This window comes from Protopterus annectens, chromosome 12.part0 (genome assembly GCF_019279795.1).
Source record: "Protopterus annectens isolate FY-2018-M chromosome 12.part0, PAN1.0, whole genome shotgun sequence".
Classification (NCBI taxonomy): Eukaryota; Metazoa; Chordata; order Ceratodontiformes; family Protopteridae; genus Protopterus; species Protopterus annectens.
Genome location: NC_056746.1, coordinates 313,978,201 through 314,002,427, shown reverse-complemented (window position 1 = coordinate 314,002,427; position 24,227 = coordinate 313,978,201).

The window sequence follows — 24,227 nt, the reverse complement described above, 5'->3', positions numbered from 1 at the left end:
TTGTGGGGTGAATGAATGGCCAAAGGGAACGTCTGTGACCTGAAAATGAATCAATTATGGAACAGGAGGAAAGTTATACACCTGTGTGTGATCTTTATGTCTAGATAACTGCCCTGAAAGTCTGGAAAGTGCACACAGTCTCTCAAAAGAAAGAGGGAGAATAAACTGTATGGATTCCTTGGGAAATTTTATTTTTGCTCCAAAGCTGGTTGACTCCAATTTTTCTCCAGTATCTGGCTGGTTGTCCATGCTGTTTTACTTTTGATTCTGACTGAATAATATTTGATTAAATAGGCTATGAGGAAATAACCATCACTTCCTGTAGCATATGACAACTCTCTCTACTTGCTGTTGCCGGCTGTTATTTGAACTTGGTATGAAAAAATCAATGGAGCTGGTCTGAAGCTTAGTGAGCTATTACCTAGAGAACAGTAAAACAGTGTGTGAGTGTGTATGTATGTATGTATATATATATATATATATATATATATATATATATATATATATATATATATATATATATATATATACTATGAAAATATCGAAGTACAGAACAAAATCTATTCACATCTTCGATTCTGATGTGCGACATGCAGCATATTAATTAGGACAGAATGTTGAAGTGCACATAGCAAAATATTCAAATTCACACTTTTGACATTCTGTGTTGCACTTGAAAATAATATAATCTAACTCTGAGATTACATTACAGTGGGGAAAAGGGTAATTTCCTGATCACCACTGTACCGCAATCTGTAGTCATAACTCCGATGACATATGTGTGAATGCACAGTGGCATTCGCTAAACTGCACACTCACAATAGTGCAGGTCAGTGAAAATGGGAATCAACCAACTATGGTTCGACATTCCTGTTTCTGTCCAACCTGTACTTGCAATTTTCAAATTAAACCATACATTAAAAAAAAAAAAATATATATATATATATATATATATATATATATATATATATATATATATATATATATATACACACACACACACACACACACACACACACTTCAAAAAGTAGCCCCCCCCCCCAGAGGTATATCTGTTTTTCAAAGTAGCCCAGAGGAATTAATTTCTAACTGGGGGGGATGAACTTCTGCTGTATGATGTTTAAAAGTCTTCTCTAAAGTAGTTGAGGAGATGGGTCAGGCATAGGGTTTTCAGAAAAACACAACTCACTACTTTGAAAGTCAGAAAACCTTAGGACAGGGTCAGAGGTGTCACAATGTGCCAAGTCCACTTTAAACTCTTTAAATGTATACTGCAATGGTAGAAACACCAAGCATTATGTTCTTATGTGTTCTACATGCAAAAAGATATTTCTGCAAAGATGATGCTTGCTTCTGTGGGTCACATGTCTGCATGGCCCTCAGGGTACCTTCAAAAGAAGAATACTTTAGGGTAAACAACACATCAGAGCTCCATAAGTCTTCCTTGGGTCTTTGTTGGTAGAATTTGGATTACATGAGAAAGCTTCCTTATATACTGTAACTGCCTAGAATATTTGGGGGTAATGTGTGTGCCCACCTAGAATGTTATTTCTGCTTTCTACAATGGGGCTGAGGAAGAGACTTGTGAATATATAATGATTTTTTTTGACAGGATGTTTCTTAGATCAGGTGACAATGAAACATTCTTTATTATCAGCGGACTCCACATTTCTGTGGCAAAATTGATCACCGGATCATTGGAAGTTACTAGGCTATTGGCCCTGAGGCCCTTATAAGCCTAGCCAAGAGTTTAGCTGATGTTTAGAGAAATCAGCATCCAATGCCTCTGTCCAACAGGGGCACAGGTAGAATCCCAGGGATGTATTTTCTATTTCCCATCCAGTTATACAGGTTGGGCTTAAAAAGGGGTAAAGAGGTACTCTGCTTGACATGGAGAGGGTGTCTATTCCACAGATGGGGAGTCTCTGAGACACCATTCTTTCCCGCCAACAAGTCCTATTGATGTCACAGACCAGGTTGAGGCCATGCATGTGGGTTAATTGAGTTGAGCTTGACTTGCGGATATCGAGCAGTCCCATCAAGCCGGGGTCCGAGATCACCTTGTATGCCAGACAGAGGTCACCTCTGAGGAGTCTGTATGAAATTGAGTGGAGGGATAGGGCTTTTAGCCTATCTGTGTAGGGTAGATCTTTGAGGCACTGGATTCTCCTGGTGAGGAACCTTTGTGGTCTCTCCAGCTGCTGCATGTGCTCTGCAAGGCACATGCTGAATGGGGCATTGTACTCAATAATGGGCCTTGTAAGGAAAGACTACAGGGATGTTATAACCTCCTTGTCCCTGGATGAGATACCCTTACTTATGAGGTGGGCCATGTAGAAAGCTTTCTGTACAGTGGAAGCAACACGGTGGTCAAAAGTCAGGTTGCTATCAATTTGGGTGCCCAAATCCCTCATGAAGTATGCTAGTGGGGGTTCAGCATCTGTGAAGAAACCATGCCAGTAGGGATACCTTATTGTAGTTAGCAGAACAACTTCCACATTTTCAGCCAAGGCAAGATGATGTGAAACCCTCGACAAAAGGTTTCCTATAGCCCATTATGATACGCTGGTAGCTGGAGGGAACTAGCTTTTGCCAGATTACAGCTGTCAAATAGGCATGAGAAAAGCAGGAGCAGCTGCTGATACTGTTGTAGATGTGTCCACTGCAATGGTGAGGAAGATAAGAATGTGAACCCTCTTAAGCTGAACTAATGTTCAATTAACAGATACTGATGATGACTGGGCTCATTTTACTACATCAAGTATCATATGAACAGAGGTGAGTGTAAATTTTGGTAACTGCTGTCTGTAGAAAGCCAGCAGACTGCCAGATCACACTGAAGTCAGATATATTGGTCAAATTTATGTGCAGGCAGGCAAATCTGGATCAGGCATGCAAATCTGGATGTAAAGATGGAATAGCTAGCTGACCAGGTGGCCTCTGTGGGGGTGGCCGCAGTGCTGCAGCGGTTAGCATTGTCACCTCACAGCAAGAGGTTTTCCGGTTTAATTTTCGGCTGGGGTGCCTTCTGTGCAGAGTCTGCATGTCCTCCCTGTGCTCACATGGGTTTCCTCCAGGTGCTCCAGTTTCCTCACACATTCCAAAGACATGCAGTAGGTGGATTGGACACTCTAAATTGGCCTTGGTGAGAGTATGGGCACAAGTGAGCGGTGCAAATGAACTACGTCGGCAGAGCTAGCTACCTGACAGTGTAAAGCTTGGTTCAAGATAATTGTCACTGTGGATGTGATACCCCAACCCCATGTATAAAATGAGAAAAGGGGTTGAGGATGGATGGATGGATGAATGGATGGATTCATTCCCTCTACCAGAATGTCTCTGATCATTGGAGGAACTAATTTCAGCATGGACGACTAGAGTACATCCAGTACTAATGCCACTTTTTTTACTACGCAGTGTGTACCAATTTCAGTGAAGTAAATGGCAAAGAAAAATATTGGCCCTTTTTTCTGTGTTTTGTCTATATTTTACTTTTCTATGTTTTTACTTCTCATATTTCTTGTCTTCGGTGGAACATACTGTGCAATCCCCAGACATGATATACTTGTTATTTTAGCACAGACTGCTGCTACAACCATTTTATGTTTATATATTTATGGAATCCTAATAAACCAGCCTCTTGTCAGACAGCTAGTGCTTACATTCAGTTACCAATAACATGCCATTGTTAGTTATGCAAATACAAGTATCACAGTCAGCTATTCTGTGTTAATACCATGTTTGATTTAACATCGCTCATTAAAATAAAAAGTTACTCACAGGGGTTAACTATTTACAACTTAATTTGATATCTGTAATTAAATATCGATCATATTTTATTTGTATTTCACTACAAGTCTTAACAACTAGACTAATGACTTATCACTGTGTATCGGATTCTGTTTTATTAAAATAATAGAGATCATAGGCATTTTGCTCTCTGTCAGCATCCTCTTTAAGCTGATATTTCAGTACAGCTTGCAATGCAGACAATTTCCTTAATATGAAGATCTGTTTCTGATCTCTAATATTTCTCAGTCCCATATTTTAAATCTCTGTAATCATTTCTTCCCCTCTAATATTGACAGTTTGTCATTATTTTACAATTTTTAGTTATAGCTTTCTTAGCCATTGTCAATATTAAAGATAAAAATGCTTCCGTTGACGCTATTGCTATTTTACACCAACTCAACAAAAACATCTGTATACCGAGATTAAATTCTCTTCTAAGTTTAAGGGTAAGCATATTATTCAACTTTTTCAGTCATTTTTTCAGTCATTTTTGTACTAAGGCAGTAGCCTCTCACATTCCCATAATATATGCTGCCAAAAAATTTCTTCTGAACTCATACATTTCTAACACATGCCTCTTGTCTGTGGGAACATGTTTTCCAAGTCTTGTAGGGGTACAGAAATATTTGTATAAACATCTCCATGCAAAATTCAGAATTGTCATGACTTAGTTGCATATATATGATTAAACCATATTTCCCTCCACTGCTCTTCTATAATATCTTTAATCATTCACCACATGCTATTTTACCTTTGCACTGTATTGTCTTCTCCTATCTAATATTGCTCTATATGTTGTGTTTGTTAATCTATTTTGGTCTGCCAGTTCTGTTCTAGCCTCATTTACAAAACATACTATTACTGCGGTGGTGGTGCTACGGTAGCATTGTCGCCTCACAGTAAGACGCTGTCCGGTTCGATTCTCAGCTAGAGTGTCTTCTGCATGGAGACATGCATGAATGGGCGTACCTTCGTTGAAGGTTGTGCGTCAGGGCTGGCAACTCAGCACATAAAAATCTACTGCCAATTATTAGCGGACCGGAGTTCCGCTGTGGCGACCCCTAACCGGGAAAAGCCGAAAGACACAACAACAACTATGTATAGCTTAATAAATCAATCACCTCCACAAAACTCCGCAAGCCACAGTAACTCAGTAAACAAAAAACGGAAAGCAAGTTCGCAGGACTCAGCTCCTTGGAAGATTAGTTTATTCAAACCACAGATGATGAAACGACAGATGTTAAAACATAAAAACCACCATAAACTCCATGAACGCCTTTACCAAAAAACAATTGAACACACAGCGTTTTAAATCAATTAAGTTGACTTCATCAGATGACCAGATACATTTCTTAACTTCCCTTATATAATGCCATCCATTAACATAATTAATTAATTACTTAAAGTAATAAGCCATCAATTCATAGTTTTGTAAAACCTACTTCTGAAAAACATTATTCTGAAAGCTAAATGTTGACATATTCATTGAACACTTACAATTAAAAATGACATATTATATAGCTTTAAAAATTCTTTGTATATTAATACATAATATTCCATCATGTATTCTGTGTGTTTATGTTAATACAGTGTTTTGTTTAATTGATTTACCATTTTTAGTTAAAAATTAGTGTTAAAACCTTTCTGAATGGAACCTGTGTATAAAAAACCTTTTTTAGTAAGCTTTTAAAATAATTAAATGCATAAAACCTTGTCAAATATAAAGAATTGATTTGTGTAAAAAATAGTGTAGGTACAAAAACCACATTTGCAAAATATGTTAGGAAGGAATATGTACAAGCAACCTTTCCTAACTTGGGACCTCTAGTGGTAAAAAACAATATTGCACCTGGACTTATAATTTAGCTGCCCTTAACCTTAATAATGGCAGAATAGATATTTTGTCATTTAGTCCAGGGTATTTGTCAGAATTCAAGGACAACTGCCACCAAAGCTCCCTATATTCAACCCTGTCCTCCCAGGGACCCCCCCTAACATCTTTATTAATTTGTTCGATTATTATGAATTTATATTTGTATTCCATACAGGTTTTACTATGTTTGTAAAGTGCGTTGCTTTCTTTTCTAGTAGATATGTCGTACATATGCTCATATATCCTCCTCTGGAGGGCCCTCTCCGTCTTCCCTATATAGAAAGAATTGCAAGTTTCACAAACAGCCAGATATATTATGCCCTTGGATTCACAATTGAAATAATCTGGACTGCTTATCCATTTGTTTCTACTCGTTAGAAAAAGACCCTCCTTATGCAAAATGTAACTACATTGTCTACAGTGTCCGCACTTAAATGTTCCTTTTTTATTTTTGTTTCTGTTTTTCCTGTTTCCACTTTTTGTCTCCAGGATGTTGCGTATACTTCTAGAATTCCTATATATAACTTTCTTAGGAATATTATTAATGCCCTCTATGTCCGTTAAGGCTAAAAATCTATTCCATTCCCTGAAAAATATTTTCCTAATTCCGTTATTTAATCCATTGTATTCTAAAATCAGGGCTTTAGTAAGATCATTTCCATTATTATATTTCCTATGGTTTAAATCACTACCCCCTTCTCTTTCATTCCTTATTTCATTGGTCCCTTTATTACAATATATGGGGGCAAATCTACCTTTTCGTCCTATCTCAACTTCTTTTCTGATACTTTTAATGAAGGACTCAGGATAACCTCTATCAAGAAACATATTCTCAATTAAATCACACTCGGTTTTGAAGTCAGAATCCAGACTAGTCATTCTGCTTCCACGAACAAACTGCCCCTTCACTATGTTTTTCTTGCAATGCTTAGGATGGGCACTTTGGTAATGTAAATAGGAATTGCAAAAAGTGTCTTTCCTATGTATTTTAGTTTCAAAACCATTGCCCTCCTTGTACAATTCCAGATCCAGATATACCATTCTATCTTCAGATATCTTATGGGTGAATTTCAGGAAGCAGGTAGTGTTATTAATATATGTTATAAATTCATCTACCTTCTCTATTCCTGCTGTCCATAAAATTATGATATCATCCAAGAACCTTTTATAAAGAATCCATGAGGAACTATATTCTGAATCAATGATGTACTGTTCCTCCCATTTTGCCATAACAAGATTAGCATAGGAGGAGGGGCTGCCCCCATTGCAACTCCTTTAATTTGTTGAAAAAATTCACCTTTGAAAAAAATATAATTATACTTCAGGATTAAATCAGTGAGCCATAAACTAGCTATCTTGTCATTGTGTGACATTTTATCATTTTCAAATACCATCTCTTCAAGCATTACTTTCCCTTCTGAATAAGGGATGGAGGAGAATAGATCCACCACATCAATAGTAATAAATATAATATTCTCCTGCCATGTTAGTTACATTTTGCATAAGGAGGGTCTTTTTCTAATGAGTAGAAACAAATGGATAAGCAGTCCAGATTATTTCAATTGTGAATCCAAGGGCATAATATATCTGGCTGTTTGTGAAACTTGCAATTCTTTCTATATAGGGAAGACGGAGAGGGCCCTCCAGAGGAGGATATATGAGCATATGTACGACATATCTACTAGAAAAGAAAGCAACGCACTTTACAAACATAGTAAAACCTGTATGGAATACAAATATAAATTCATAATAATCGAACAAATTAATAAAGATGTTAGGGGGGGTCCCTGGGAGGACAGGGTTGAATATATAGGGAGCTTTGGTGGCAGTTGTCCTTGAATTCTGACAAATACCCTGGACTAAATGACAAAATATCTATTCTGCCATTATTAAGGTTAAGGGCAGCTAAATTATAAGTCCAGGTGCAATATTGTTTTTTACCACTAGAGGTCCCAAGTTAGGAAAGGTTGCTTGTACATATTCCTTCCTAACATATTTTGCAAATGTGGTTTTTGTACCTACACTATTTTTTACACAAATCAATTCTTTATATTTGACAAGGTTTTATGCATTTAATTATTTTAAAAGCTTACTAAAAAAGGTTTTTTATACAAAGGTTCCATTCAGAAAGGTTTTAACACTAATTTTTAACTAAAAATGGTAAATCAATTAAACAAAACACTGTATTAACATAAACAAACAGCATTAATAATATTCCTAAGAAAGTTATATATAGGAATTCTAGAAGTATAGGCAACATCCTGGAGACAAAAAGTGGAAAGAGGAAAAACAGAAACAAAAATAAAAAAGGTACATTTAAGTGCGGACACTGTAGACAATGTAGTTACATTTTGCATAAGGAGGGTCTTTTTCTAACGAGTAGAAACAAATGGATAAGCAGTCCAGATTATTTCAATTGTGAATCCAAGGGCATAATATATCTGGCTGTTTGTGAAACTTGCAATTCTTTCTATATAGGGAAGACGGAGAGGGCCCTCCAGAGGAGGATATATGAGCATATGTACGACATATCTACTAGAAAAGAAAGCAACGCACTTTACAAACATAGTAAAACCTGTATGGAATACAAATATAAATTCATAATAATCGAACAAATTAATAAAGATGTTAGGGGGGGTCCCTGGGAGGACAGGGTTGAATATAGGGAGCTTTGGTGGCAGTTGTCCTTGAATTCTGACAAATACCCTGGACTAAATGACAAAATATCTATTCTGCCATTATTAAGGTTAAGGGCAGCTAAATTATAAGTCCAGGTGCAATATTGTTTTACCACTAGAGGTCCCAAGTTAGGAAAGGTTGCTTGTACATATTCCTTCCTAACATATTTTGCAAATGTGGTTTTTGTACCTACACTATTTTTTACACAAATCAATTCTTTATATTTGACAAGGTTTTATGCATTTAATTATTTTAAAAGCTTACTAAAAAAGGTTTTTTATACAAAGGTTCCATTCAGAAAGGTTTTAACACTAATTTTTAACTAAAAATGGTAAATCAATTAAACAAAACACTGTATTAACATAAACAAACAGAATACATGATGGAATATTATGTATTAATATACAAAGAATTTTTAAAGCTATATAATATGTCATTTTTAATTGTAAGTGTTCAATGAATATGTCAACATTTAGCTTTCAGAATAATGTTTTTCAGAAGTAGGTTTTACAAAACTATGAATTGATGGCTTATTACTTTAAGTAATTAATTAATTATGTTAATGGATGGCATTATATAAGGGAAGTTAAGAAATGTATCTGGTCATCTGATGAAGTCAACTTAATTCGACGAAAACGCTGTGTGTTCAATTGTTTTTTGGTAAAGGCGTTCATGGAGTTTATGTATAGCTTAACAAAATTACTTTCCAACCCCCATATATCTTCGTTGATCTCTAATATTACAGGCCTGTATCTTCAAGATGATCTGAATTTGCCAAGCTTCATCCTGTTTTGTTACCTCATCTCCTTTTACCATTTGCTCCCAAAATCTTGGTTCTTTGTTTTTTCTCCACATACACTTGACTTTCTCTTCTGTATCCTTCTTATCACTATATATAGTATATCAGTATAACTTCCTTTAAAATAAAGACTTGATTAATACTTTCATGTGTATGATGCCACACATAATGTTCTTTACATTCATTTTCTCGATCTGCCCAAATATCCAAGTGTGATCCTGTTGATACCTCATCGGGCAGTGTGCTTATCACGTGCTTCCATCTGGGCAGATATTCTGCATCCTGAATCAAATAAATTCATCTAAGTTGAGTGGTCTTATAGTATGCCTCCACATCTGGAAGCCTCAAATCGCCCTGTTTGTCATTATTAGTTTATCTTGTTGTACTCTTTCCCTTTTGTTATCCTAATGAAACTAATTTAGTTCTTCTTTAAAATCCTTCTGTGTCTGGTTTCTCAGTTAGTGCATATAAATCTGACTTACATAATGAACCAGTGGAACCAAAATCATCTTAACTGCTTTTATCATATCATCAATGTCCATAAATAACAGTTCCCATTGTCTTACCTTAGTTATATTCTTTTGAGTAGTGTCTGCCCACATTTCTTTAGCTGCTTGCTCAAAATACCATTTCAACCAAGTCCCCAAGTATCTTATCCTGTCATACCTTTGATTTTGTTTTAATTACTTTATATCCTGCTATAATTATTATATCATGCTCTGGACTTATAGCATCTGCAAAAAGAGTTATTTTCTTCTTAGCATTTCTCCATTTATATCCGATTATGTTTGATTTTCTTACGTTCCAAGTGTCCCTAAATATAAAGCAAAGAGTAATGGTGAATGTGGACAATTCTGCCTAGTTGCTCTTGTAAGGCTAAATACTTTAGACAGCCCACCATCACACCTCACCCTTGCTTGAGCTCCTCTGTATATATTAAATATTAATGTTGTCCATCATTGTGGCAACCTTACTGTTTCAAGAGATGTCTTCATAAACCCCCATTTCACTCTCAAAATACTTCTTCCGCATCCAAACCCATTATTATTATTATTATTATTATTGTTGTCCAGTGTATCTTTTTAATTAATAAGGGTTCTGTGAATATTGTCAGGTGTTTGCCTACCTTCTATAAATGCACACCATTCTGGTTCTATTCTTCTTGGCATTATCTTGGCAATTCTTTTTGTCAAAATTGTCATAAAGAATTTGCAATCATGATTCAGAATTAAAATAGGTCTGTATGTCCTTGGACCAAGGTGATCTTTCCCCTCCTTCTGTATAACCACCACTACTGCTTTTTCCAAGTCAAAGGCACATCTCTACCCAGAAAAATATTGTTAAAAAAGAAACAAGTCTTTTATTATTGCTTGCTATTCCTAACCTCTTTTTTAATTAATATTAAGATCTCTTTCTTTTACTCTCCTTCTGCTCCAGTAAATAAACCCTTATTGCAAGTTTTATTTACAAAAGGTTCTTGTTCTTTATAAGTTAGTATATTTGTTGTAATAGTCTTACCAATTTCTCCCATTCTCACATTATTTTCCCAACTAGCATTTGCCATTTTACTTTGAACCCGTCAACCAATTTGCCCCTCTGGAGCTAAAAGTTAGACACATGAGCCACACGGTCCATAGGGTACCTAGCAAAAAAATGGCATGGCAATACATAAAAATCCCCAAAACAAAACAAAAAACACACACCTATAATCCACCAATAGCCTTAAACTGAAAAAGATGAGACAGATCTGAAGAAGCATGGGTGAAAGTTATAACATGAAATATCCATCCTAAAATAATGCTTGTCCAAGTTAAGGATATAAATCTGGACAATATTTAAAATACTGGTCTCAGTACCACAAGAAAGCAAAAAGGCTAAACCAAGATTTATTATTGTTAAATATATGGTTTTAATATTGATGTTAGTTAACTGCTTTTCACTGTAATAGATTGGATGTGTAAACTGCCGGACTAGCAGTCACAAAAGGGTTAAGCTTTATAAGGTGAGCACCTTCGATGCTCAGCCCCTCAAGAGAACCTCAACTTGACTCCATCCCAGAGGAGGCCACACCCATGGAGGGATGAGCCTAAGGAATACTCCCATTTGTAAGTCACATAAGCTCACATAAGCACTTATCTGTTTCAGCTGTCAATACAACATTTTTGAAGACATAAACAACTCTTAAGATTTCTTCAGCTTCAATATGTTATATTTAATAGCTTCTGTAACTTTCAGCAGACTGCAAGAAATTGGGACTGATGTTCCCCAACAAATAAAAGCGCCACTGAGAAAATATAAAGAGCTACTTTGGAAATCTGAAGCACCCCTACATTGACTTGCCACCATCCCTGGTCCCAAACAGGCCAGAGATTTTCTTAGTTTATTGCTGTTATACTTACCCCTTAACCCTCTTGGAGGTGAGCATGATCTACTGCCGGGAACACCAGGAACTGGAAGACACACTTTTAGATTAATACTACTATTGTAAATATAGGTCATATAGGTCAGTGCCTTCTCTTGTTGTTTTTTTTTTCTTAACAAGCCCATATATTCCAAACCGATAAATCAAATTGTTACCTAGTAAAGATTATATTTTGTTCTACTTAATTTATATTCTTTGCCTGTCTGTTATAAACTGGCCCTTCATAGTTTGTTTTTAGCAGTTTTGGTGTGTGTCATATATTTTTGTAGCATTGTATCAAATTAACCTGATCTCTTTTTAAAACACACGGTTCATTCCTTCTCCAATAAATAAATAACAACTATATGCAAAGCCATAGAGCTGAGGCTCTGCACAAACAGCAGTCTAAAGCTTCTTCTATCATTCAAATTCTGTTCATAGGTTCATAGGTTAGTACTAGGCTAACTTCCCTTGCAAGCCATTGTAAGCCTAGCCAATTATCCCTTGTGAGACTCAAACCCTGCACCTTGTGTTTGTAAGGCAAACATCTTAACCATTAGGCTACCCTCCCAAAATAAACAGCTCCTGCAAGGCTCGAACCCAAGACCCTGCACACCATAGACAAAGTGATTTAATACTAAGCCATGCCAGATACATTGTATATATATCGTTCCCACAGTTCCCATTTTTTCCTATGTAGTTTGCTCCTTCCCTTTTCTAAAGATCCCAATTCCAGTTGTTTTATCTCTGTTTCTATATTCACTAGTACCGGTAAAGGTGGTCTGGACTTTGATTTCCATTTTCTTACTTTTTTGGCAGCCACCATAATTAGACTCAGCAAGGCTTTACTGGCTCAAAAACATCATCTCCCCAGTCAGCCCAATCTGCTCATCCAGCATCTCCGATAGAGCAGTCTGCAGGGAATCCCTAAAGTCTGCCAGCTCATTGCACTCGAATATGTTCCTACCTCCCTCTTTCTTGCCCGTCACATGTCCAACATTTGTTATCCACCTGAGGAAAAATTCTTTGGAGTCTACTTGGGGTATGAAAATACCCATGTAAACACTTGCAGCAAATATCCTAAATCTTATAGATATTGTTGTATATTTGGGAGATACACATATACCCCCCATTATCTCGTTGTGAACTACTTACCCAGTCTCTCTTCCCAACCCTTTCTAAGCTCCTCTGACCGATTATAATTATCATACAATATTTTATATGCCTTACTAATTATTCCTTTTTTTTAACAGCAGCTTCTGTTCTACATTCTATTAAAAACTCTGCCAGTGCTGGTCTTTCATTTAGGAGCCCCCTATTTCTTTCATGGCAGGAAAGAAAACATCAAGGAAATTTTCAACAACGGGGGGGGGGGGGGAGAAGGGGGAGGGGGAAATACAGACAATATTAATTCCCCACCCCACAGAGGATATGTTCATTCCCCATTCAACAGAGGACACAGTGGATTGTATTATATAGGAAGATGAGAATAAATATAGTTTTGGAGGGTTCACTATTTACAATTTTAGTAACTTGGTATTAAATGTTCAGCATTTTAAATTATTGGAAAAGGGTTTTAAATTCATACCACTAGTAAAAGGGAATTCTACACAAACTCTTATTGACATGAAACTTTTTATCAGGAAGATGAATTTGCAGTTGTTGTTTCATAATGAAGGCTTGGACGTTGAGGTGAAAAGAAGTAGGAATGCTACAAATGAAAACTTACTGACTAAGAAATCTGTTTTTAATCCAGTTATACATACCCAGTTAAAGAACTTTGAAAACATCATGGAAAGGGAAATTAGAAGTAAAGAGAGGAATATGAGAGATAGTAAAATTAACAACAATCTCCAACCTAAGGAATATTTAACTTTGGAAGAATTGAAAACTAATAAAAACATTAGAGTTATGAAACCCGATAAGGGGGGTGGGATTGTGGTGATGGATGTGATTGTATATGAAGGTAAAATGAATGAAATATTAAGAAATGAAACAAAATATAGTGAGGTCTCTAGAAATGAAATTAACATGGCTTACTATAAAATTGATGGCATTTTGGAAGATATGATGAATGAAGAACTTATTAACCTCAAAACATTAACTTTTTTGAAAAAAAAACAAACCCAAAATACCAGTTATATTTGGTATTCCGAAAATCCACAAAAATAGCTTAGACCCACCATTGAGACCTATTGTCTCAGCGGGTGGGTCAAAAACTAATTCTTTAAGTAAATATGTGGATATTAAGACCAAACATATTTGGATAGCAAAGGAAACAATCTTGAAAGATTCATGGGACCTTTTGGGTATCTTGAATACCAATTTGTATCACGAGGAATTAACTTTTGTCACTATAGATATAGTTGATTTGTTTGGGTCTATACCTTACGAAGCTGGTATTATGATGTTTGAAGAAGAAATATTTGCTGATAATAGATTGACCCATGAAGAAAAGGTAGTATGCACAGGGTTGATGGATTTAGTATTGAAAAATAATTTTTTCTTATTTAATGGGGAATATTTTAGGCAATTGCAAGGTGTAGCTATGGGTGCTGCCTGTGCACCTACCTTTGCTAATCTAGTTTTATCCAATTGGGAAAGGAAATATATTTTGGGATCAAAATTTGAGAAATATTGGACATTATACAAGAGATTCATCGACGATATCATTATATTTTGGATAGGGGGTATAGATATATTGGATGAATTTATTAAATACATGGAAGAAACTTCAAGATTTTTAAAGTTTACATACAATCACTCCAAGACTAGTATCTCATATCTAGATGTGGAAATAACCTTAGAAAATGAAAGCTTTCAAACAAGTGTTTATAGGAAACCCACCTATGTTAACTCTTTTTTACACTTTGACAGTGCCCACCCGTTGTATTGTAAAAAGAATTTAGTGAAAGGGCAGTTTGTAAGAGGGTCGAGAATGACCAGTAAAGATTATAAATTCTCAATTGAGTGTGACTTGTTACAAAAAATGTTTCTTGAGAGAGCATACCCAATTGACTTTATTCAGAATCTGAGAATAGAGGCAGAAAAAGGTAGAAGGGACAGATTCAGACCCATATTTGGGTCGAATAACGATCCAAAAGTGACAGAAGATACGGAAGATGAAAATTATCAACAATCACTTATCCTTGAATATAATTTATTAAACAAGGAAGTAAAGACAATATTTTTCAGAGAATGGGAGAGATTTAAAAATTTCACAGATTTAGAAGGAATTTCCACTCATATGCCCAAAGTTATATTTAAAAATACTACAAGTATAAAAGGATGTCTGGAAAATAATTCTGATACCGAAAAGAAGAAAGAAACAGAAGGAAGGGTAAAAACTGGGGCATTCAAATGTGGTAGGTGTAGGCAATGTGATAATATTTTGAACAAAGAAAAAATATTCCTGGAAGGGAGAAAAAGATGGCTAAAAAGTAAGGCATACTACAATTGTGAATCAAGGGGGCTGGTATACTTGGCTACATGTGTGGCATGTCCGTCTTTTTATGTTGGGAAGACGGAAAGGTCACTTAAAAGAAGAATATACGAACACATGTATGATGTCAAGAAAGAAAAGGAAACAAATGCAATTTTTAAGCATTCTAAGGTTTGTGTAGGGTCCAAATTCCAATTTTTTGTTTTGGACCAAATAGTAGGTAACAACAGAGGGGCCCCTGGAAGAACTTATAGCCTATAGGGAATTGTGGTGGCAAGTGGCCTTAGAAGCTAATAGGAAGCCTGGCTTAAATGAGTATATATCTATCCAGCCCCTTTTGAAAATAAGGGCTGAAAAAATATGAAAAGAAAAGAAAAGTGTGATAATCCAGGCAACCAGTAGATGGCACCATCGTCTATATGAAATTAACAGCATATAAAATACATAGGTTTACAATGAAGAAATTTTATCCTATTTATTATATTATTTTATTTATTTATTTATATTTATTTATACATATTTAAATATACTAAAAGATGTTTTAATTCAAACACATAAAAGGTTTTAATATAAAAAGTTTTTAAATATGCATTTATTTAGGAAGAATATTAAAAGGTGTATTCATTTAGTAATTAAGGGAAGTGTTTTGAAGGCTTGAATTAGATTGGTTGTTGTTTTTTAAATTTATATAAAAGGTAACTAGGAACAGCTGTTTTTATCTGATGAAGTCCAGTAGTGACGAAAACGCTTAGCTGAGAAGGCGTTCATGGTGTATTTTCAGTGTGTTTTGCTGTGGAATTACAGTTTGCAATAAACTTTGAAGGTGGTTCTTCACCTTGCTTCCAGTTTCCAGTTTTTTCGATTATAATTATCATACAATATTTTATATGCCTTACTAATTATTCCTTTTTTTTAACAGCAGCTTCTGTTCTACATTCTATTAAAAACTCTGCCAGTGCTGGTCTTTCATTTAGGAGCCCCCTATTTCTTTCTCTTTGCCTATACTCTGACATCAATCCTTGATAGGGAAGGCAATCTCTAACCTGCAGTCCAAATAAATTCTTGGCCTCTTCCCATTATATCACCTATCTCTTTCTAGTTATTTGCTCCCAATACCTTGGTTTTATTGCCAGTTTCCTCCAATAAATTCCAGCCCCCTCTTGCCTAATATCGGTATCCCTGACCACAGTCTTTCCTATAGTCAAAATCCGTTTTCTCCATTCTCGTGCTGGTTTGGTTCTTAGAATACTCCCTGCTATTCTCCATTCTGGTGCTGGTTTGCTTCTTAGAATACTCCCCTGCCATTTTATGATTATAATACTCTCTATGATTGAACAAAATAAACAGCTATTCTAAATCACTGATCTGTTTATTTCTTACCTGCAGCATCTTATTTCTAAAGTTGAAAGTTTTCAATCTAGCCTTATGTTGCTAAATAGACAGTAAATATTTCAGATGCTGTAACTAGTATTAAAAGGTCAAGCTTCACTATCCAGCCACAGTGTCTCCCTTCTGTAGCATAGTAGCTGAACGTACCAAGGAAGAACTTCAGGTCAATGTTATAGTCCTCTGGAATTGGCTCCACAAAAATAATCTATTAGTAAACACTCCAACAAATTCCCTGATGCTATTTATTCCACAACAAAAGCTTAATTGTCTACACAATGTTAACATCACAGACCCTACAGGTTGCCCTCTCCCTCATTTGTCAGAGCAAAGATATTTTGGCTTTCTTCCTGAGTAGCATCTCTCATTTCATAAACATGCTGAATCTCACATCCAAAACATTTCAGCTCAACCTAGGCTTTCTTATAGCCCTGAGGTCAACACGCAAAAAACACCCAGCTGCAAAAAGTGGAAAATCAAACCCTCTGATTTATTAACCTTTCCAGAAGATTTGGACACCATTGCATTACTCTTACCAAAAGAAAATGGCTACTAGTAAGTGTTACAACTGCTTACCTCCTTAATAAAATCTCATACAAACTTCTTAACCAGGGACAGCTCTGCTCAATAAATTGTGTATCCAAACCTCCTTCTACTAAACCAGAAAGAAACATTACAGGGTTGTGAAACATACTGAGACAGTTTTAAACCTTTTTGGGATACAGAATTAATGAAGAAGAAACAAAAGCAATAGCAGTAAATTATGTACCCACATATGAACTGGTTAAGCAATATCCATATTTATGGGAACATGATAAAATGAAGTATTTAAGAGTATGGATTAAAATGATACTGGTGTGGTAGCTAAGGATATGTGGGAAGAGGCTAAAGAAAAGATAATATAAAAACTGAGAAAAATGGAAGCTCTGTTATATGGATATTGATAGTAAGATACAAGCAGTTTAAATGATTTTAGTCCTTTTCGTCTGATACACTAGTCAGGCATATTTTTATCAACCAGAGGAGAAGCTGTGGACAGCAATTAATAAAGAGCTGAAAGAATGTATGTGGGAAGGGAAGATGGCAAGAGTCAAGCGGGATGTGCTTATTATTCTAATAGAACAGGGTGGATTGGGATTACCTGAGCTGAAGGAGTATGTAGATCAGAGTGTATCATGTGTGTGCTATATCTTTAAGAAGCATACAAGGCTGTGCATGAACGTATAAATTCCAGACACGTGCAATCCCTAGTGCCATTTTACAGAAGCAGCCAGTGAGTGAGTATGTATGATTGTAGCAGTTAGTTTGTATATAAGTTACTTAGTCATAGTCAAATAAGCCTTTAAACTGATGTGTCTGTATAGAATAAAGCTACTTAAACAGAACCCACAAATTCTTGTTTATTCATGTACCAACACGAAAGCGACAGGGTATTTTAGAGCAACACAATTAAGGCTCCTATACATAGCACAAGCAGAAAATTACAATTCAAAATGGAAAGAGATGATGATGAAACAGGGGAAACGTCAAGTAACAGGGAGAGACTGGGATTTTGAATACAGACCTTTAAGAAGAACAATAACAATCATACAGAGTATTATATTCATAAAGTAGCAGAAGGTCTTCTAAGAACTAAGCCAACAAAGAAACAGAGAGAGGAGATTCTGTCAATAGGGATGACTGCGATTAGGGATACAGACAATAGGCAAGAGGGGGTGGGAAAGTATTGGCGAAAACTGACAAAGGAACTAAGGTACCGGGAGCAAATAACTAGAGCTGGAAAGGTAATAGAATGGGAAGATGTCAAGAACATATTTGAACTGCAGGCTAAAAATTGCCTTCCTATCAAGGATTGATACCAGAGTATATTTATTTTATTTATTTATTTTATTTTACATTTGTTGACCGGGAAAGTCCGACTAGACACATGTCCATTTTCAGAGGAGACCCGGGGAGAAAAGCTCCATTTACATACGAGAACAAAAGGTGCATTCATATATATGTACAAGTTAATAAGGATGGTGGTTTACACATACAATAACAGGTTTACAAATGTAGGTAAGTATGGCCAGTTAGCACAGGCTCATAGTAAAATAGTCATCAGAGCTATCATAGTCATCTTATCATACAGTATATTACATTCTATACACATTCAACACATGCAGTATATTGCAGACTAATACAAATAGAATATACACAGTACTTAGCAGATTTGTAGATAGTTTTATAATGTTGTCTTAGCTTATAAAAACAGACAGTTACATGTGAGAAACTAGACTTGACATTATCAATGAATTTAGATATTTCTTGTAATTCAGTCTTTACCCAGGGGAGAGACAAGAGCATAGCCAGTTGTTATAGAGGTGGGCTTTTAGTAGTTTTTTTAATTGTGTTGAGTTATTTGATGTTAGATGGGTAGGTAGGGAGTTCCAGAGTTTGGAAATGTAGCAGCTAAAGAGAGATTTTCCTGCCTCATTACTGTTTGGTAACTTCAAGGAGGTTAAGGGTGCTTGATCTCAAGGTTCTTGCTGTGGTGTGAGGATGTATTAGATTCTAGAGGGCTGGGGTTTTATCTCAGTGATAGTATAACTTGTGTACTAGTGACAGTTGATTGAGTTGAAGTAGTTGAGGGACTCCAATCAGTTCAGTTTTTTGAGAGATACACAGTGGTGTGTTCTATAGGCTGATTCAGTTGCAAATGTAGCTATCTTATTATAGCAGGTTTCTAGTTTGTGCAGTTCTGTTTTACAGAGGTTGGTAAATGCTGGGGATGAATAGAGGGGGGTGGATAGTAGATGTGTCCAGGTTATTCTGGTTTTGGATAGCTTGGAGAGAAATTGCTTGTTACGATAAAGTAGTCCTAGTTTTTTGTGAACCTTTTTTATGGTTTGGGCAATATGCAAGTCGAATCTTAGGTGATTGTCTATTTCCACACCTAAAAGTTTGGTGTGGGTAGTTGGGGTAATAACAGTTTTGTTATTAGAGGTGATAGATAGTTGTCTGATTGGGGGAAGGCTCTAAAAGAGGTGAAGAGGAGTAATTTGGTTTTAGCTGGGTTAAGAATAAGCTAGTGGTTGCTAAGCCAGGTTTCAGCTAGTGAGAAGCATTCTTGTGTTAGGAAGTGGAGCTGTTCGAGTGTTGGGGCAGCACATATGATTGTGGCGTCATCTGTGTATTGAATTATTGTGGCTTTTGGCATGGAGGATGAGAACTGATTGGTGAATAGAGTGAAGAGTAATGGACCTAGGATGGAGGCTTGTGGGACTCCTAGGGATACTGGTAGTAGAGAGGATATTTGGTTCTGCCATTTTAAAGCCTGTTGGTGACCTGATAGATAGCTCTTGAACCATGTGAAGGAGGAGAAACTCAGTTTTAGGGTGAATAGTGCATAGAGACGTTTGTTATGCTCAACCATATCGAATGCTTTAGATAAGTCTAAGAATATGGCATAGACTAGTTGTCCATTGTTTCTGTTCTGATTAATGCTATTAGTGAATGCTATTAGTGCAGTGATGGCACTATCAAAGGGTCTAAAGCCATGTTGGTTTTTGGATAGGAAATTGTTTTTCTGAAGTTAATCCATGAGTTGTGTGTGTATGACCCATTCTAAAATTTTTAGATAATGGTGATAAAATAGCAATAGGACGATAGTTGTTGAATTCAAAGGAGTTACCTCCTTTGTGTAATGGTATAATATGGGAAGTTTGCCATATGTGGGGTACTTTGCACTCAGAGATAGACCTATTGATGAGGATTGCAACAGGGTAGGCTATAGCTGGTGCAGCTATTTGGAGGTATTCTGAGGGTAGGTTATCGGCAGCCAGAGTGTTTTGGAGAAGTTTTTGAATAGTTTTGATTGATAATAGCTGAAAAGGTAAAGTGGGAATTATTAATTTGTTGTTCTAGTGGTTCTGTTGCAGTTGGTGTGTTTGCTAAGGTGGGGGGTCTGGTGTTCAGTTGGTTATTTTCTAGGGCTTGGATTGCCTCAGTAAAATATTTATTAAACTGGGTGGGGATGTTATCATGGTTATTCCCAGTTGTAGGTGAGGGGGGTTGTAGTTTTCTCAGGTTGCAATACAGAATTAATTGCAACTCAGAACTTCTGAGTTTTTTTTCTGTACTTTTCTTGCAGATTTTGGTAATAGTTGATGTTGACTATTTTGATTACTTTCTTGGCTTTATTCCATAATTCTAAGTATTTTTGTCTAGTTGGGTTTTATTTTTATGAAATTGGATCCATGCTTTGTCCCTTTCTAAGAGAATAGATTTGGTGGGTTTAGTAAGCCAGGGTGCATATTTACCTTTTATTCTTGTGGTTCTAGAGGGGGCATGATGGATAAGAATTTTTATGAAGGTTATATTAAAGTACATTACTGCATCTTCTAGGGTTAATTGTTTTAGAGGGATCCAATTGCAACATCTTAGGTCATTGATGAAGTCATTAGGGTTAAAGTTCTTTTTATTTCTGACTTCTCTCTGAGTTACCTGGCTTATCTGGGGAGTTTTGGCTCTTAGTAGATATGTTGGTTGGTGGTCACTGAGAATGTCAGGTAGACACCAAGTTAGGGATGCAAGGGATGGGTGGGATAGGAGTATCCAGTCCAGTATGGATTGGTGTTTGGATCTTTTGTCATTTCTGGTGGGGGAAGTGATAACTTGGGTAAAGCCATGGAGGTTGATGTGGGTGAGTGGATTTTGGCTAGAACAATTAAGCCAGTCTATATTAAAGTCACCAAATAGGATATTTTCTTGGGGTAGGGAGGTAGAGATGCATTCAAGTAGGTTTGCTAAGACACTGATATTATTTCCTGGGGGTATGTAGCAGCCAATGATATTAATATGTTTGTTTGGGCTTAGTTGAAATTTGGCACAAATAAGTTCTGCATTATTGAGTTCTGGTAGGGTAATACCAAGTTGTTTGAGGATGAGGTGGTCTTTGTACATTATGGCTACCCCCCCCACCCCTTTTGCCTACCGTGTCTCTGCAAATGATATTATATCCTGAGGCTGTAATTTTGTTATTGTGGATTTCTGGTTTTAGCCAGGTCTCAGTTAGTAGGTCAATTTCAGGTTTGTATAGAGCTAATAGGGCATGCAGGTTATGGGCTTTGTTAAGGATACTCCTCATGTTTAGATTAAGAAAGAGGAGAGAGGATTTTGGTCTATGGAGTAAGGGGTTGTTTTGATTGATGTTTGGGATGCTTATTGTATCTGGCCCTGGGTTGGGGTGTATGTCCCCACAATGTGTGAATTTTTTTTGGTAAATATGAGTGGAGTTTGTTAAATGTGATGGTGATTTTAAATTGCTTTAGTGAGGAGTGGCATTTTTTGATGGGTGGAAGTAGTCTGTGTAGGTGACAGTCTGTGTGGGTGGTTTGAAACAGGTATGGGGCTAGCTGAATGTTTGTTGGGGCTAAATAATAGTATAGAGTAGTAGATTGTTTATGGGTATTTAGGTTGTGGGGTAGTTGGACATGATAGTTTGTTAAGGTTGCTAATGAAATAAGAATAGTGATAGAGATTATATAGGGAAAGAATCTTATGCTGAAGGGATGTGATAGGTATGCATTGCTACTTGTAATTTGGGGAGCTGATAGAGTAGGTGGAACAATATTAGTTAAGTGATGAGGGTAGTAGTAATTCAGGCAAGAGGGCTAATTGGCTGTTAAGTGAGATGGATTAATTAGTTTGGGGGAGGAGCTATGAGCTAATGGAGAGGAGGAGTCTATAGCTATAAATTAAATTGAAGTAGAGGTGGGTGGGAATGGGGGTAGGGTAGGGAAATGGAGTGAGCCTGAGTGCAGCGAGGACGAACGGAGTGGGGCTAGCCAGCTGATGGAGGCAAGAGTCTGAACAGAAACAATCAGTAACAGCACTATCCTTTGTGTTGCTAGGTCAGTTTTCTACTACTTTAAAGCTAGGTAGACTTTTTAGTCAGGGTTAGAATTAATGCACTTGCTTGAGTTAATTGTGGCTATGTGAAGATATAAGCCATACCCTTTGTTTTCTAGCTCTTCTCCTCAGCTAGTTATCTGACTTTTGGTTTGGACGGAGGGGAGCTTAATATGTTCAGTGATAGACTGCCATCTAGTGGCCAAAAAAAAGGAAGCATCATCACTGTTTGGGGCTGTTTAGACTTAAAGTGTAGAAGCAAGAAAAAGCATTGGAATACTGTCTGTCCGTGCAGGTGTGCAGCCAGAAAATGTTACAAAAAAGGGAAAAGGCATAGAGAAGTCATAGGCTATCACCTACACTATGCTTCTTTGGATAGTACATTCTGTAGACTGCAGGGAGGGAGACACTGATATCCAGAAGTAATAGCTGTCCAAGATGCTGGGTTACAGTGGAGAAGGAGGAGGCTGCTTGTGTTTTGCGAGAGGGTGTTTACGCTGTAAAAGATGAAAAGAAATGAGTAAAAAACCACTGGTCAGAGACTGGTAAGGTAATTAGGAGGACGGGAGAAGAGCTGGTTAAAGGCAAGCTATGAGTAGGGGTGAGAGTAAGCTGAAAGATGAAAGTAAATAAGGTGAGCAGTGCTGGAAAACCACATAAAACCACCACCAAGCAGAAGTCTAGCAGTTTGGAAAATCACAACCATTATTAAGAAGACATTAGGATAGATATTTAGGATGGAGGGAATAGAATTAGAGCAAATGAGCAAGGGTGAGATCTTTTACAAAACTGAAACTGCAATAACCTTTAGTACCACTACAGCATTACGAGAATACAGCGTGTATGCTTCACTTATACATTACATGCACAGAATAGCTCCGAAGGAGGTAAAGATTTCAAAAACTAAACAAATGACTATGCAATGCACCTAATTTCAAAGTATAAAAGCACTCAGTGCTTTTAATCAAAACAATAGGCAATAACCTTCCGATAGATTACTAGATTTACTATCGGTGGACATTGGTTAAGGTAACAGCAAGATGTTCTTTAGCTAGTTATTACAGTGATACGAGCAACACATAGATGAAAAATCCAGTATAGTATTATTAAACAGTTCATTAAATGTAAACCAAAGCATTAATTTGGAAGCACTTACTGGTAAGCACATGTTGCATGGGACCAGAGAGATTGTCTGTGATGAGGGCAGGAGATTTAAAAATGGTGCCACAATAGCGGGCGTCTAATTATAGATTCCTGTTAGGTATGGAGTGGGGGAGGGAGCAACACGTGTGCTGACAGAGGTAATTTAGCCACTCCTGGAGCAGGGTTAGTCAGCTGATGGAGGCAAGAGTCTGAATGGAAACAATCAGTAACAGCACTCTCCTTTGTGTTGTTAGGTCAGTTTTCTACTACTTTAATGCTAGGTAGACTTTGTAGTCAGGGCTAGAATTAACGCACTTGCTTGGGTTAATTGCAGCTATGTAAAGATATAAGCCATACCCTTTGTTTTCTAGCTCTTATCCTCAGATAGTTATCTGACTTTTGGTTTGGATGGTGGGAGCTTAATATGTTCAGTGATAGACTGCCATATAGTGGCCAAAAAAGGGAAGCATCACCACTAGTTGGGGCTGTTTAGACTTAAAGTGTAGAAGCAAGAAAACGCATGAGAATACTGCCTGTCCATGTGGGTGTGCAGCCAGAAAATGTTACAAAAAAGGGAAAAAACATAGAGAAGTCATAGGCAATCACCTACACTATGCTTCTTTGGATAGTACGTCCTGTAGATTGCAGGGAAGGAGACGCTGATATCCAGAAGTAATAGCTGTCCAAGACACTGGGTTACAGTGGAGAAGGAAGGGGCTGCCCATGTTTTGCGAGAGGGTGTTTAGGTCTATGCTTCTTTGGATAGTACATCCTGTAGACTGCAGGGAGGGAGATGCTGATATTCAGAAGTAATAGCTGT